This window comes from Cololabis saira, chromosome 22 (genome assembly GCF_033807715.1).
Source record: "Cololabis saira isolate AMF1-May2022 chromosome 22, fColSai1.1, whole genome shotgun sequence".
NCBI classification, from domain to species: Eukaryota; Metazoa; Chordata; class Actinopteri; order Beloniformes; family Belonidae; genus Cololabis; species Cololabis saira.
The window spans coordinates 25,838,984-25,855,132 of NC_084608.1; the positions used below are offsets into that span (position 1 = coordinate 25,838,984).

Here is a 16,149-nt window from a genome sequence, read left to right on the forward strand (position 1 = left end):
ATTAAATAGTTAAATGATAACGGTACCAGTGAGTGTACAGTGGAGATGTTTGGTGACCTCACACCAGTTGTCAAGCATGGTGGTGGCGGGATGATGATCTGGGTTGTCTGGTTTTGTACCTGGAAGACTTTTGGCACCTTAAAGTTGACGAGTCAGCCGTGTATTTCTCTATATACCAAAGTATTGTAGGGTCAAATTTGTCTCCATCTGGCTGACAACTAAATCTTGGCAAACAAAACAAACAGTGGTACGTATAGAGTTTGTTAGAAAACAGAGGTTTGATTGAGGCTCACAAAACTGCATCTGAACAAACCACTAGACTCTTGGAACGAAGTCCCCTGGACAGATGGGACCGCCGTGGAGGAGAATTTCATCACATACCACAGGACGAACAACAAGCTGCTGTAAAGCACAGCATGGGAGGGGAAATGATTTCCTCCTCTTCTTCTTTTCGGTTGTTTTGAAGCCTCGTGATCACCTTGCAGCGACCGAGTCAAGCATGAAATCCTCTGAATGTCAGAGGCTTTTAGGGGCAAACGTGACGGCTCAGACGACATCGGGGTCATGCAACAGGGCGATGATCTGAAGCACACCAGAGATTCAAAACTCAATGGATAAAAAAGAATAAAAGAGCAAAAGTTCAGGCTGCGGCGGGACTTTACGACATTGACTCTCAACCGGGGGTCCGTGGACCCCTAGTGGTCCATGGTGTAATTGCAAGAGATCCGTGATAATAAAATATATATTTTTAAAAAAGATTGTCTGACATTTATAGAAATAGATTATTATTTTTCTCAAATGTGACCGAGACCTTTATCTACCTAAACTAGAGGGGGTCACATGACCTTCTTTTCCTCTTTAAAAGTATAATTCGTTGTATTTTAATAAGAAATCTTGCACCCATTTGCATTGTTGAAGTTACTTCACGACACTGTTGATACAAACGTATCCCCCCAGCGTTTCACTGGGCATACACACCCTTCATTTCTTTAAAATGCTTTTATTGTGAAATATTTGCAGGAAGCTGTTGGGGGAACGCTAACTTGCAAAGTTCAAGTTAGCGCTTGAAATTGCAATTATGTTAAAAAAAACAAAGAAGAACACTATAAGCAGAGTAACACAGAGAAGAAGAAGAAGAAAAAAAGTTGCTGATGATGGCTCGTATCAAAAAAAGACAGCTTGTTCCGAACGTAGCGGACTCTGAGTCAAGGGTAAAGAAAACAGATGGCAAAAAGAGACTTTAGAAAGAAGAATATATCATGTTGAGATTTACAGGAACTGATTCGGGACTAACTTGAACTTTGCAGGGGGTCCAGGACCTCAAAAAGGTTGAGAACCACTGCTTTACAAGACCTTTTTAATGAATCTCAACAAACTTAAAGCAACGTTGCAAAAGTAGACTGGACCAAAATCCTCCCAACAACCTGATTGTTATTGCTGCTCTACGAGGAAGTGACTCACGAAGGCGTCATGGCTGATTACCTTTTCCTTTTGGCTTCATTTTTGGTTTAAATAAATGGTGAAAAAAGTTTTGAATTAAAAGAAGTGGGACCAAAAGTGTCAAAATTACAACAATTCCTCAAAAATGTTTTAATGACATGAAAAATACTGCCACACTCTGGAGCCAGAAGCAGAAGATGGAAACGTCTCGCCTATCCCTCTTCTCGGGATGATCCGGCGTGTCACTTTGGAAATAAATGAAGTGTAAGCACACTCTTCTCCTGCCTCTTCCTGTCATGAGGAGAGGCGAGCTCTTTCCCACCTTCTGTAATTGGCCGGGGGGGGGGGGTGTGATGTTCTGGGATTGTAGTGCTTCTGTCAACGCCGCTGCTCAACTTTACTCACACCATGTTCTACAAGCTCCCTTCAGTGCTGCACGCCGCTCATTACAAGTGTACTCTGGGTTTTCTTCTCCCTCCTGTAACACAGGTTTTGAAAGGCCCTAAAATGTTACACCCCGACCGACGCCGCCTCCCTCTGCAGCGCTCTTCTTCAAACCCGGGGAGTCAATTCCATGCATTTTTTGCAGGAGATGCTTTTTAAGGGTATCGATCCGAGGTTAATCGATACCTTTTCACATGCATCGCGTACTCCATCTATCTGCATCTTGTTTTATGTATTAGGAGAAGGGCTGCATCTGCTTGCTCTTCTTGCATTAATGAGCTCGGAGGGGCAGATTTACGGTCAGGAAGCACAAACAGGTGGGAAAAAAGAAAAAGAATGGCTCGTAAGAAGAAGGAGGGGAGGTGGAGGAAAGTTTGGCGCGACAGAGGAAGATAAAACATGGAAGAAAGAGAGTGTTTGACTCATGGGTTGACTTCATTATGTTTTGTAAAAGGAGCATTGTGCTGCTGGAGACTCTCTGAATCACCAAAACTGAGTTAATCATTGTGCAAGAGGCACAAAAGGCAGAGAAGGGTGGGAGGCGTGGTTGCATTGTGGGTAGCCCAAGTGTGTGTGTGCATGCTAGTGTGTGTCCGCTCAGCAGGGAGCCTGACACTTGACCTAGCTGCACCCCTCCTTTTCACTCCATTCAAGCCGCCTGGTTTCCATTATGAAGTAAAATTAGCTCCCTGCTCGCCCCTCGCAGACCCCTCGGCCTCCAACTTCAGCTCCGCCCCTTTTAAAGAAGGTCACGACCCGCACCCGAGCTATTTTGCCCCATTTTGTTGAGCCTAATGAGGTGACATGCTAAGTAATTGTGCGAACAGAACGTTTCACACGTCTTTCTTCTGCTAATCTTATGGCATCCGGCTTGTTTAAGGTAACAGCAGCTGGCAGCTGAACACAGCGTGTGACGGCAGCTATAAGAAGATGAAAGGATGGAGGAGCAATCATATGAAAAAGCTTTGCCTGACTTAAGGTAAAAGGAGGGTATTTTCCCACCAGACTGAAACATTCCTGCTACTTGAGAGATGTTGCTTTTGTATTTGAGAGAAAAACAACACACTTTCAATAAGGGAAAGCGGCAAAGGAGATGTAGAAATAACCAATTTGCCCAACATTTATGCTGAAATAGGAGAAACCCTTGAAAGGCGAGGGTTTTGTTGCGAGGCAGGAAGAACCTGAGTGACAGCGGCGGAGGCTGTGATTGTCAGGGGCAGCAGCTGGCGTGAGAAAATGGTGCAGCATATTGTCGTATCATCATTTTCGGGTCCACCTGCTGCTCTATTAACTGCAATCTTACAACAACAGACTATATCAAACTGTTGATGGAGAGTGGTGAGCTTTTGCCTTGCACTGGGAAAAAAAAACCTCCAAGCAACTGCCAGAGTACAGATGATCGACAGAATCTCCAGCAGCTCAGATGAAAGAGTCGCTGCTGCTTTTTAAAACCCCAGAAACCAGTTTCATTCAGCTCCATCCGCACATAAAACTTGAGAATCAAACCTCCGCACGTCTAGAGCTGCAATACCTCTCTGGTATCAAAAACCTGCACAAGATGCCGTTTGATTTTAGCTCCTTAAAAGCCTGACGTGTGGTTTCTGTTTCTGCAGACTCTAAACTAAAAGCAGCTAATCTAATAACAAGATCTGCTCTGTTTATTGGGTTAACAAGAATAATGGAAAAGCTCAGAAGGGGAGACACCAAAAGCAGGTTGAAGCTAAATACAGGACGGACATTTGTACTTTTGTTTGGAGCACCAGACAGGTGTAGAGATTAATTGGTGACCCATGAGTCTTGCAGATGTGGAAATCATGAATAGTTAAGGTGAAACAAGTACAAGGTTTTTGGGTTTCAAATAAACTACTAGTGAAAATCGTGGACATGACTGGCAGCTAAACCTATGATACATCATCCTATCATATTGTGTTCCTAGATATAAAATACTTTAGAAGAGAATTTTTCCTTCTGGAAAAACTTTTTTTTATGAAATCTGCTCTCAATGACATCATAGTATTACATATGAATACATTGTATTACCTTTTTGGTGTTGTTGCTTTTTTTTTTGTATGTTTTGAATTTGTTTTAAAATCTTATATTTTTTTATGTGTTCGAAATAAACAATTCAATCAATCAATCAATAGAGGGCGGAATTTCCTTATATGGTCATGTTCTTCAGGAAGCATGTGTCAATCAGAGAAACAACCCCAGAAAAAGCTGAAGTTCAACAGTGTGTAGTTCAACACTAGTACTTCTTAGTAGGGCTGGGTTCAAAAAAAAAAATCAATTAATCGTTTTGAATCGATTTTCCTTTGAATGATCCGATATCGATTCATAAAATCCCCAAATCGGTCATTTAATGTCTTTTCTACTGTGTTTAAAATTCCAGTAATGAACTGGAAAACTCTAACCCTAACTGCTTTGGGCTCAAATGTTGATGTAAACATGAATAATTTTGATAAAGTACCAAGTTTGAGTTAGTTTCTACAATTTACAGCATTAGGTCTCTGAAATATCCTTACCCAAATCGAAAAATCAAATCGAATTGAATATAATCGCAAATCAAACCGGCTCGGGCCCTTGTGAATCTAATCAAATTGATTTTGGAAATCTGGATCAATACCCAGCTCTACTTCTTATGAACTAGCACTTCTTACTGAGTATTTTACTTTTGTTTACAAGATTTCTCCAAAAAAAAAGGACGTCTGCTAAAGAAGAACCTCCCGCTGCAAATCCTTATCTTTGGTTGTTCTGAAATAATTACCCATTTTGGACTATTGCTGGTTCACAGCTACTCGAGCGAGATTGAATTTAAAGGACTGAAACTGAGTCTAATTTGGCCATTTTGAATAATGTTAAACCCCTACTGCAAAAACCTTTCTGTGAAGTTAAGAGGCTAGCATTGCTGGAAATGTAAATAAGACATAATGGAGGAGAGTAACTGATAAAATTAGGCCCTAAAAAAATCAGTCTGTGTAGCTTATGGCACGTTGAGAATTGCAAATGAGGCTCTCCATTGACTGTTTCTGTTGTGAGATCATTAGCACATGTATTTGAAGATTTTGACAAAGGGAACAAACGAGTGAAAAGCAACAAACACGAGATCAGGAGGAAAGACTGTGAGGCAGCAGCTGATGTTTGAATTCAGTTTGACGGACATGAAAATACATGAAAACATAGTGCAGAGCCTCAGTTCTTCCATATGCTGCTTAGACTCTCTGTCTATCAGCTTTAAAAAATCTGTTTTTGAACTCGTGGCTACAGATGTTCTTGAAATTGCAAATGCATCATTACTGTCTGGCACAGTCCTTGCAATCTGGGGTTATAAAACGCTGAAGAAGAATAACTTGGACGTGTCTACGGTGAACAATTATAGCCCGTCCAGTATTTATCGGGACAATCATTGAAAAGCAGCCTTCAATAATCTAACCAAGAGGCTTTTTTTGGACCACTTAATGTCTGGTTTCCATGCCAACCTTAGAACTGAGACAGCACCGCTTCAGACTATATATGATATATGTATCAACACTGATGTCTACGAAACAACCCTTATGGGCTTGCCGGAAAAGGGATCAAAACATACAGACTGGACAAATGTTTCGGTCAAATCTACTGTATATTAGTGCGGTTTGTTGTTTGCCATTGGGAACTATACCTCGGTCAAAATGTCATTGACCTGTGGTGTCCCCCAGGGATCAATACTAGACCCTCTCATTCATTCAGGTTTTGGACAATTCGTTCAAATAAATAAATACAATCTTCAACCATATGCCTAGCTCTCTCTCTCACAATATGAAACTGCACTCTCTCTGTTAGGGTATTGACCAAATAGATAGATTGTTGTCTCAAAGCTTTCTTCAGATTAATAAAAAAAGACTTAAGACTGAGGAGTGCATCGCATCAAAACAGAAAAAGGTTTTTAAAGCACTATAAAATAACCTTTACCACTTTGGCTCAGTAGTTCCTCGTACAGATGTGGTGAATAAGTGGCTTTTACAACATTGTAAAATTGTATTGATCATTTGCTTGTTAACTTTTATTTTCTCTTCCATCATTATTTTCTTGAGTCTCTTTGTTGTCTCTGCCGTGATGTCCGCTGTAGCTCTATGAGCTGGTTTTATCGTGGTTGATGTGTGACGGTATAGTTAGGTAGTACACGGTCATCGTCAGAGAAACCTGGATGGCGTTTCGTCCACATCTTCAGACAATGCTTACTTACATAATGAATGTGGATTTCACTTATTAAATTGTAAAATGTTTCATACCTGAGTTGATGGATGAAAGGTTGAATAGATTTAACAACTGACTCTTGTATTGACTCTTTTCAATTGTTTAGAGAACCCCATGCTGTGGAGCTCTTTAAACAGGGTTTTGAGACAACACTCTATCTGTTTGGTCAATATCCTAACAGAGAGAGGGGAGTTTCATACTGTGAGAAAGCAAACTAGACATATGGTTGAAGATTGGATTTATTTAGTTGAAGGATTTGTCCAAAAGCTGAATGAGAGGGTCTAGTATTGATCCCTGGGGGACACCACAGGTCAATAACATTTTCATCGAGGTATAGTTCCCAACGGCAAACAGCAAGCCTGACTAATATACAGTAGATTTGACCAGATGAGATAAGTACAAATCCCCCCCCATGTGTGGTTGTCATGGATGTTGCTATGGAGACCAAAATGTTGTTTTAACCAAGTTTTAAATCTAGGGTCACAGGGGTCTGCTGGAGCCTATCCCAGCTCATTACAGGCGAGAGGCAGGTGTTCACCCTGAACCGGGAACCTTCATGCTGTGACGTTGAGTGCTAACTAATTAACCACCGTCTGAAAAAGTGCAGTGTTATTTCTTGGCTTGTTCTGCTTTTAAAACGTTTCTTTCAGCATCTAATGTACTTTTATGAACCTTTTGCATCTGTTTCGTCTGCCTCATGTCAGTGCGAGTCGTTAAGCACTTTGAGCTGCACTATATAAATAAAATCGATGTGCCTCGTTACAGCACTCAGATGCCTGTAAGAAGTCCGAAGCAGGTGCAACGAACAAACCTGCATCGCACCTTTCTTTTTGAAAATTCAAGACTTCTGTCTATGTGAAAATGGATTGACACTGACTTGTGGTTTTGTTAAAGCGCTTTACTTTTCTAGCACTTCCTAAAAAGACTTAGATTCATCCACTGAACTTTGATTCACAGGGTGAGGCTACCGAGGGCCACCTCAGTGTGTGGTTTCCCCATTTCAAGATCTACGTGCAGTATAATCAAGTGTTAATTTCACAGTGACCGTGTCTGAGCTCTTTAAAAAGAGACCTCCCGTAATTTGGAGAAAAGGGTCCTTAAAAACTGGGTGGATCCATGAAAATGGTTCCCGCCCACCCCAGCAGGGTGAAACGTCACGGCCAATTTGTTGACCACAATTGATTTTGCATGCTGACGATCGGCGCGGGGGGTCCGTGTTTGTCTGATGAGCGGCTGGGAGTGAGGAGGGGCGCATCAATAAGCCAAGTATGATAAGTGGAGCGGTTTTCTGAATCCAATTTTACATCCGGGGCTGAGTGCCTCAACGAAATGCAGATTTACTTACTCACACATGATTAAACCGAAACCCTCCTGCCTGCTACGTGAGCTTTTAATAGGCAGACCTTTCACACAGCTTGGCCTCTGGTATGTTTTTGTAAGTGTAGATAAAATAGCCGGGGCGAAGTGTACAGGGTCCACGCCATGGCCGCCCTCAGCAAGGACCCCGCTCCCTTATCTGGCTCGGGGGGGAGAAGGCAGCCTTCAAAGGCCGAGTCCAGCGCTGAGGGAGTGTGCAGCGCGGCCAGCCCTCTCAAGAACACTCACTTGTTTGTGTGTGGCTCTGAGGATGTGCTGGGCTCGTTCCTTGAACCCAGCCCCCCCCGGGACATGGCGCTGGCATGGGGGCAGGCTTTGAACCCGCCTCTAATTGCTGAGGCCTCGTGCAGCTGTGCACGCCGCCACCGCTGCGCCGCGATGAGCGTCCCTCCCTCCCTGCGGCTCCTTTACAGTAAGGTGTTTTTAATTATTCATCAATCGCCCTCCCCCCCAACCCCCCTAACCCCAACCCCAACCCAGTCCTGTATTTATCTGCCTTTGTGAGCTGGCTGAGCTTCAGAAGCTGCTTCTTGTTTTTACTCGACTCCAAAACAAAAGTATTGACTCACTTTTATTCCATTTCAGCATCTGTATCGCTGTCGTTCAGACTTATTTTTAGCTTTCTCTCGTCTTACCCTCCTTCTCTCTTCCCCTCAATGAACATTTAGTCCACTCATTCTTGCATGTAAGCCATAAAAATAGGAGCCTTGTCACTTATGGGGAAAATTAAATCATGAAAACTGGCATTCATCCCGGCCGCTGGTGCGTGGAAACGGTGTCGCCGTTCATAAGCGTCACCTGGAAAAGTTTGCAATCAGTGTCACAAATTAAAAGAGCGGCGCCAGGGCGCCGGATCCTTTCAGATTAATATCGGACCCATGATATCCTCCTGAATTCCGTCTAGGAGGAGAATGGCTGCAGCTGGATAATCCCTCTGGCTCACACACATGTGCTGGAAATGTCATTTAGGATATCTCAACCTCAAGCACCATCACAGGAACCTGAAAGGTTCTGCTAATGTGGAGACGCAACGCTCATCTTTCAGTGAATCCTTTTACCGTCTCTGCCTGATAATATCCAGAAATGTCTGCAGGCCCTGGCGGGAATGCACTCGCCAATCCAGCGTCTTATTCGCTGGCCTTCAAAGACAGACGATAGCTTAATGGGTTTGATGTTAAAAAGAAAAAAAAGGTTTCTCATCTTGACAGAGTGCAACTTTGGCTCTGGATACACAACCCTAACGTTAAAGAAGCCGGGGCATTTGGTAGATGTGAGTTACCTGTAAATCTCATGAACTTGGTATTAAAACTAGCTTTAAGAACTGGCAATGTGTTAATTTTGTATTTGGGCTCAACTGGAATGAATTTGATCATAATTAATGATTTACTAAGTAGGCTGAGCTAGAATATAATAGAGCCTAGTTGTATATATATATATATATATATATATATATATATATATATATATGTATATATATATATATATATATATATATATATATATATATATATATATATATATATATATATATATATATATATATATATATATATATATATATATAAATGGACTGCATTTAACTTGTTTTTACAGTTGTTTTAGGTGTTTTGTCATGCCAGACAAATTCAAATGAATCCCAGTTTGAGATCATTTTCGGATGATCATGGGCCACGGTGTGTTAAAATTTTGAAAAAAAAAAGATGAATACTGATAAACTTTGATTGTTTACACAGAAATTTGAACTTTTACACTGCAAAAAATATATGGAATATCCTTAAATATAGTCAAAATGGTCTTATGTTAAGCCAAAATATTGTTGCCTTTATAAGATGAGAAAAGTTTCATAGCAAAAGTAGTCCAAAGCAAGACATTTTTGTTTCTTAGAAATTAGTTTTTGCAGTCCAGAGCCAAGTACTACTCAAGAACCAAGTTTTCTGCACTCCAAAGGCAAAAAGTTCCTGTAGTATGCTCGGTTTTTCAGCGAAAACAGATTAAAAGCAGAACCCTGGTCTCTCCTGGACAGAATCTGGGTTATTGCTTGAGGCTACTGATGACTAAACCAACAGAAGAACGGAGGAATCTGAAACTCGAGGGCTTTGATTGACATGACAAAGCATAAGCCATCCCAGTCCAACCTGAGGTTCGTAAAATCAGCCTTGTGTGTACTATGTCCCTCACATGTTGCCAGTGAACTTTTTTAGCTGAATTTTCCATCCCTTTCTTGCCAATGTCCTTTAAAAAAAAAAAAAACATATTCCCGCCATAACAGTCAAAATAAGCTGAAAGTTTTCAAGAAATGGTAAAAAGTCTCACCTTTTAAACATCTGATATGCATTTTAAGTCCCATTGTGAACAGAATATGGGTTTCTGGGATATGCATGATGTTTTTATTTACATTTTAACCCTGGTAGTAACCCTGGTGGTAGGAAAGCCAAGGGGTAGTTAACCATGCACACCTGCAGGGCATACATGCTGTCAAAACCATTTACGTGCGCTAGAAAAAAGGCACAGTGACCTAAATTTCTTTTTTCCTGTCGAGTATGTTTGTTTCAGTAAACACTGTTTATCACTTAACAGAATGTAAGTGTCAGCTGGGCGCCGTGACGACGGGGCTCCCACCTCATCCCTTATTCATCAGCAGGCAACACCGCCTTAAATCATCCTACTCACGTCTCTAAAGCGTTATTGGCATTTCATATTGACAACTGTTGAAAGTATGACGAGTCAAAGTTAAAAAAAAATTAATAAAAAGATCCTTTACCTCTTTTCCTTTTCAACTCTACTTCTTCTCTTATTTCTTTGTAGTTCCTTTGCCTGCACACATGCTGAAGGCGGTAGAAACGTTTTCCGAAAGTCACCTTGAGTCCACGCTCTCCCTCATCGGCCTCTTTGTGAAGTTTCTCTTCTCTCCAACTATTTTGGAAATAATCTGTATCCTCTGGCGCTGCCTCTGCTCGGTCTGTGCTGCTCTCTCCGCCTCACGGCTCCCTGCCTGCTCTCATCTCCGGTGTTGCCTTCACGGGGGCCCAATCAGACTAAAGGACCAATTGTCCCTCTCTTTACAATCAGACGGACGACCTCCCCCTTCTCGTCTTCTAATCCCGCAATCTCCCACCTCGAGCAGTGGCTGGAGAAGAGGTGGAGGAATTAGAGGAACAGGAGGAGAAAGAGGAGGAGGAGGAGGGAGGATTGACAGCAGAATAGGGGTGAAATTGCAGCGAGGGGCCGGGGGGTTGATAGGGGGGGGGGGTGCAAAGTCAGGCAAGCATGGCATGGAGGAATGAAAAGGGAGAGGCATGAGGTGGTGGATGGTGAGCAATGGAGAGAAGTGCTCCTGCACACACCGCAAAGGCCAACCATTTCATCTCAAGGTATTTGCAAGTGGATAAAGTGACCAGTGTAGGGGGGGGTGGGGGGGCAGGGGTGCAGGATCACTGGCCAGATAGGTTGAAAAGGATGAGGAGTTTGAAAAAAACCCCACCTTACTTCTCACACCGGTGAGCCGAGCCTAATGCATTTTTATGAGCCGGCATTGCGCTCGTCTGGACCTGCAGAGCGACTCCCGGTCGTAAAAGATGAAGCTTTTACCTGCATTATATTCTGCTGCTTTCTCCCGTCGCAGTCAGAGCAATTAGTTTTTTCAAATTGGTAAAAAAAAAAAAAAGAAGGAAAAAAAAAAGAGAAAGATCCAGGAGAATTAGGTGCACACCAGCACACACAATAAGTGCAGTGGAAGATTAGTGGTGGTCACGGATATCTGATCTCTGTTTAGCGTCGGGCGGGAAAATAGCAAGTGTTTCATTTAAGCAATCATGGAATTAATGCAGCAAAAAAAAGGTTTTCAGAGCCAAGTCTCTTGAACATTTCTGCTCAGGAGGAGAAAGGACAACGGGAGGGAAATTATATTTGAGACGTAGTCAAGCATGTTCAAACAGAAATGAGGATACATTACACCCAAAGACTTCAAGGATGCCGCCTCGTATTTTTGTTCGCAGTTGTTTCCGACCTACATTTTTTACAGAATATAAAGTTATGTAGCTTCAAACAAAAGCGTGGAAAGTTTCTGGAGCCCTCTGGGATGGCTTGGGCCTTTTTTCCCTTTTCTTTTTCCACTGGCCACCCCTTTGACTCTCCCTAATCTTCCTGACAGAGTAATTTGGTGTGTTGTACAGCTCTAAAAATACAGATGAAGGCTCTCGTCACCCACTGAGGCAGATGGTCAAAAGGTTGGACTTCTCAATTGGTTCAATATGGTTTTTTTTCTTTTCTTTCTTCCACTCTGTCCCCTTCAATATGTCTTCTTTCTTGTTTGGCAGTCCATTATTCTTCACAATTGCCCACACAAACCTCCCCGCTGCCCTGCCTATCGTCTTTGTCTTTTTGAAGACCTGACTGGTTACCAATCTGTTAGCAAACGCTTGACTGGACCTCTGAAAGAGAAAGGCAGGGGCTCCCTCTTTGTTGGGGAGGACCCTGGAATGGTGGCATTCAGGGTCCGTAAAAAGAAAGGACAACGGGAGGGTCCGTAAAAAACACACTCCATCACCATGGCGGAGCCGGGGGATAATAATTGGCAGAACAAATTGGACCTAAAGGACTTATGGAAGGGCCCCTGTCCGTTAAATCTTTTATGGCGGTGGACGTCTGGAAAACAAGTCCCCTCGGGCCCCGCGACAAAGGCCTAGATCTGCCGTAGAAATAGATTGGATACAGTTGTGTTCGACACGTTGCCGGACATTGGTTTAGTGGTGGTACGCTGGATGTTTTAGGGATACGGTGCTTTCACGGATCAGATCAAATACACCTCCTCTTAAAGGCTGCGAGCCGATACGTTTGTAAAGGTCATGACTTGTTGGATCATTTCAGAGCAACTTTGACCATGACTTCACTGGGCGAGTTATGTAAAGTTTTGATTTGTTGTTCTTGTTAATTACTCTGACATCGTTATTTCAGGATACTTTCACACCTAAGTTTCTTTGCTCTGGACCAAATCACTCCAATCAGTGCGGTTACATTCACATCTAAATCCAGCTATTGGCAACGATCTAGTTAACGATTAAACTGGAGTTTCCAGAAATCTAAGTAAACATGCGCGAGAAGACAATCGATTATTGAGTGAGGTGCGTTAGACTCCGCGACACTAGGTGGCGCCACACGTACTTTCGTGTTGGCATTCTTCCGGTAAAATTAGTGAACAAGCTAGAAGGAGGACAACAATATGCAAAGAAATGGACGCTAACGATGCAGCAGCTCTGTAATGGCACTTTTCCACTAGAACCTACTCGACTCAACTCGGCCTGGTTTCTTTTCCACTACAATTCAGCACCTGGAGCAGAAGTAGGAGGTTGGAGAGAAGCTGCTGTGACGTATTTGATTGTGTATCTAAACGAAGAAGACAACAACACTAAAGATGTAGAACCTGGAGGAGATGATAGATGTGCTGCTGGGTCTGTGGCTTGTGTTCCATAAAGTTAAAAAATGAGAGTGAGAGAAGATTCAAGCGGCAACGCTTTTTAATTTTTTCTAGTTTGTCTCAGCGCTGCTGAAAAGTCCGTTAGTAGCCACGAGCAGCTATGAAGAGACAGAGTTCCTGGTGGATCTTGTCGTTCCTTATCGCCCGCCTAGATCCCTTTTTAATTTTCACCTCAGCCACCAGGTTTATGAACATCTGCACCTCAGAGTTGGATCACCAAACAGACTTTTGCACTGCCATTGCCTGTTGAATAAAATGAACAAGAAGCCGCCGTCAGAGTTGCTCTTTCTCTGATGTCACATCCTGACTCAGACGTCTGACCCCAACCTCCCGACTAATCAGTAGCCTGTAGTGTGATGATGTCAGATACAGCCGACTCAGCCGCTTAGAACCTCGGCAGACTAGTTACAGAGAAGTATCTACTCGGCACGTTAGACCCCTAGTGGAAAAGAACCAAACGGAGGCGAAGCGAGCCGAGCTGAGTAGGTGCTAGTGGAAAAGCGCCATAAAGTTCGTACATACTAAGCCTGATCATGTTGCATGTAAGATGCAGCAAACTCTTCCTCTTCTTCCTCTGTTACCGTGTTGTTGTGATGCCGTGACTGTTGTTATTCCCGCTCCCGCGGCTCGTCACTTCCAGAAGGGGGCGTCCTGGGACGGTCAGTAGCTCGGCTAAGCGTGGGTTGGTATACATGCAGGAATAACTCACAGCTCAGTTCAGTTCGACTAAGGTGTATACATGGCTTTTACAAATTCAAAATCGGTTGGATAATGGCAACAATTCAACTTTTTGTTAGCATATGTAAACATAGTGACTGCCAAGTTTATAGACTCAAAGGGTTTTCCATTTGGTTTGGTTTCTTTCGAAAATAAATTCCAATTCAACTCACCTGAAATTTGGATAACCTGATCATCACACAATTATTCTATCTTTGACATATGTGGCTTATTAGACTGCTGATAAGTTATCTGGAGCAGGTGAATCTTGCTGATGATGTCACTCATGGGAGATATTTACTTACCGAGTATTTTATGAAAAAAAAAAAAAATTTCTGACTGGGAGTCTGGAGCCAATGCCTTTTTTTTTGGCTTTACTTTAGACAGCAAACGACTTTATCACCAGCTTATTAAAAGTTGGAAGCCACACGAACATTTTGTGATGATTTCAGTAACACGGCTCTCCCTGCTGAGCACAAGCTGTGCTGCGTGCCACGTGGCCCCAGAAAATTAGAGGCAAGTCATTCATCAGGGGACGTTTCAAAGGTCAGGGACTGGAGGAAGCCGAGAATCCCCCACTTAATAAACTCTCCCGACCTGCGAGACAGAAAGTTGAATAAACTTTTTATGGATCTGTTCATCAAATGGACAATAATAAAAAAAAAAAACAAAACACAAACTTCTTTTCTCTCACTTATGTCTCAGCCTTCTGATGGAATAACCTAAACAAAAATTAGACGGTCTTATTTCTTGCGCGTCTTTTCCACCACGAGGGAAGGGCATGAAAGAGGGCTAGGTTTCAGAAGAAGGAGATGAGAGAGCTCCGGAGAGGGGGAGCAAAGCCTCCATGTCATCTGAGATAAGAGGAGCAGCTCTCTTCCCCTCTGCCCGAGATTAAAAATGGCATAGATCAGAACAAGTCTGACTACAAAGAACTCTTCTGTGGCTTTTGGGTGCTCAGTTAAGGCTTTTTAGGTCTGATTTTGGCTACAAGTAAAAAAAAAGAGACAAATTAGAGGCGGATATCATTGTGTCTTTATGGTTAATGGAAGAACACGAGCCGAGCTGAGCTGGCGTAACCTTTACAATGATAATGAAACGATTTCAGTTTTCAATTAATCCTCACACATCAGAAAGGGAACCCTGACATTAACTGCCGGCTTTGGCTTCATCCGGCTTCGTGTACTCTTGACTACGACAAGTGGCTTCTTTCAACGCCCCGTTTTCCAGGTGACCTTTTCACCATTTGCCCTTCTCCGAGGTGTCCAAGGCCTCGCCCACTCAGCGGGGGATCGACTCTCGCTCTGCTGTGTTAAACTTTGCCGTCCGCGTGTGGCTTGTTGCGAAGTCTCGGCTGTGACAGGAGGCGGCGTTGTGTTTAGGATAAAAGGCTCCCTGGGCTGTTTGATGCGGTGCTCCGGCGGGGATCGGCAGGGACGTGGCCTTGACGAGCTGACAGCCGCCGAGGAGACTCGGGGCCTTGAAGCGGCAGGACCACAAACCTCAAGAACAGCATGTCTTGCTCTGATATTTACCCCTCCCCGTTCTGTCATGTCTCATACGCCCGGCTCGGCCCTGTCCCTGTGACCCCCATCCCCACCGCTGAATCTGAAATGAAAGACTGGGGGGACTTTTTGAAGTCAAAATTAAGGACGAGCGCACACATTGTGGCTGATGCAAGCAGCAAACACAGATGAGCACAGAACGCCAGACGCTTGAATTATGGATGCGTTCCCTCTGTTAAGTTACTCTCGCTTAATTATTTACATTCAGACAACAAAACGGATTTAGACAGAAGAAAGGAAAAACATCTTTCTGCAAATTTAAAACAGCATCCCCGTCCAGAGTATTTTAACTCGCCATTTGACAACTTTCTCCAGGCACAGAGAGGCTTTCCAGTAATGCTCGTAGGCAGTTTAAAACGTAAATAAAAGCACAATTACATGATTATGAAATCTCATAAACCCATATTTAATTCATGATGGATCATATGTTCAAAATTAGACATTGACTCATACAAAGAGAGCCGATATTCAGCACGACGGCGGCGGCAGAATTGCTAATAACACCTCAGATTTCAAAAAGTCAATCAGCCGTGTTTTTACCCAACGACACGTCATCTTGGATGTGTTTTGTAGACACGAGTCTCATTATTGCTCCTACTGTTACTCATTTAGCAGATGCTTTAATCCAAAATGACTTATGCTGGCTGTCAGTCAAAAGATTATTCCCCTAATTATGCAGTTTGTGGCTTTATTACCTTCTAGGATGTGAAATCTAGCTATGGAAGAGAAGAAAGCTTTTTCTTTTTTTTGTTCCAGGGTATAAATATGCTCATTTCTGCTGCTTAGTTGGACATTTTAACACATTGATCAATGGACATTGACCCTCTTCTGGAGCCAGCCCCCTAGTGGCCACTCAAGGAACTGCAACCTTTCTTATTTCGAAGATCAACTCAACCCAGAAAA

General features: G+C 43.0%; 1 protein-coding gene across 4 annotated transcripts in view; it reads right to left on the reverse strand.

Annotated features, from left to right (window-relative positions):
• Window positions 1-16,149, reverse strand: part of LOC133423172 (cadherin-20-like) — a 120,617-nt gene that overhangs the window by 40,884 nt on the left and 63,584 nt on the right. Inside the window, exon 1 of one of the 4 annotated variants that reach the window (XM_061713317.1) lies at window positions 10,253-10,518. The exons of the other annotated variants lie outside the window; for them this stretch is intronic. The gene's annotated coding sequence lies outside the window, so the exon portion shown is untranslated. Of the gene's footprint in view, window positions 1-10,252; window positions 10,519-16,149 lie in introns of those variants that run through there. 4 annotated transcript variants of the gene reach the window in all.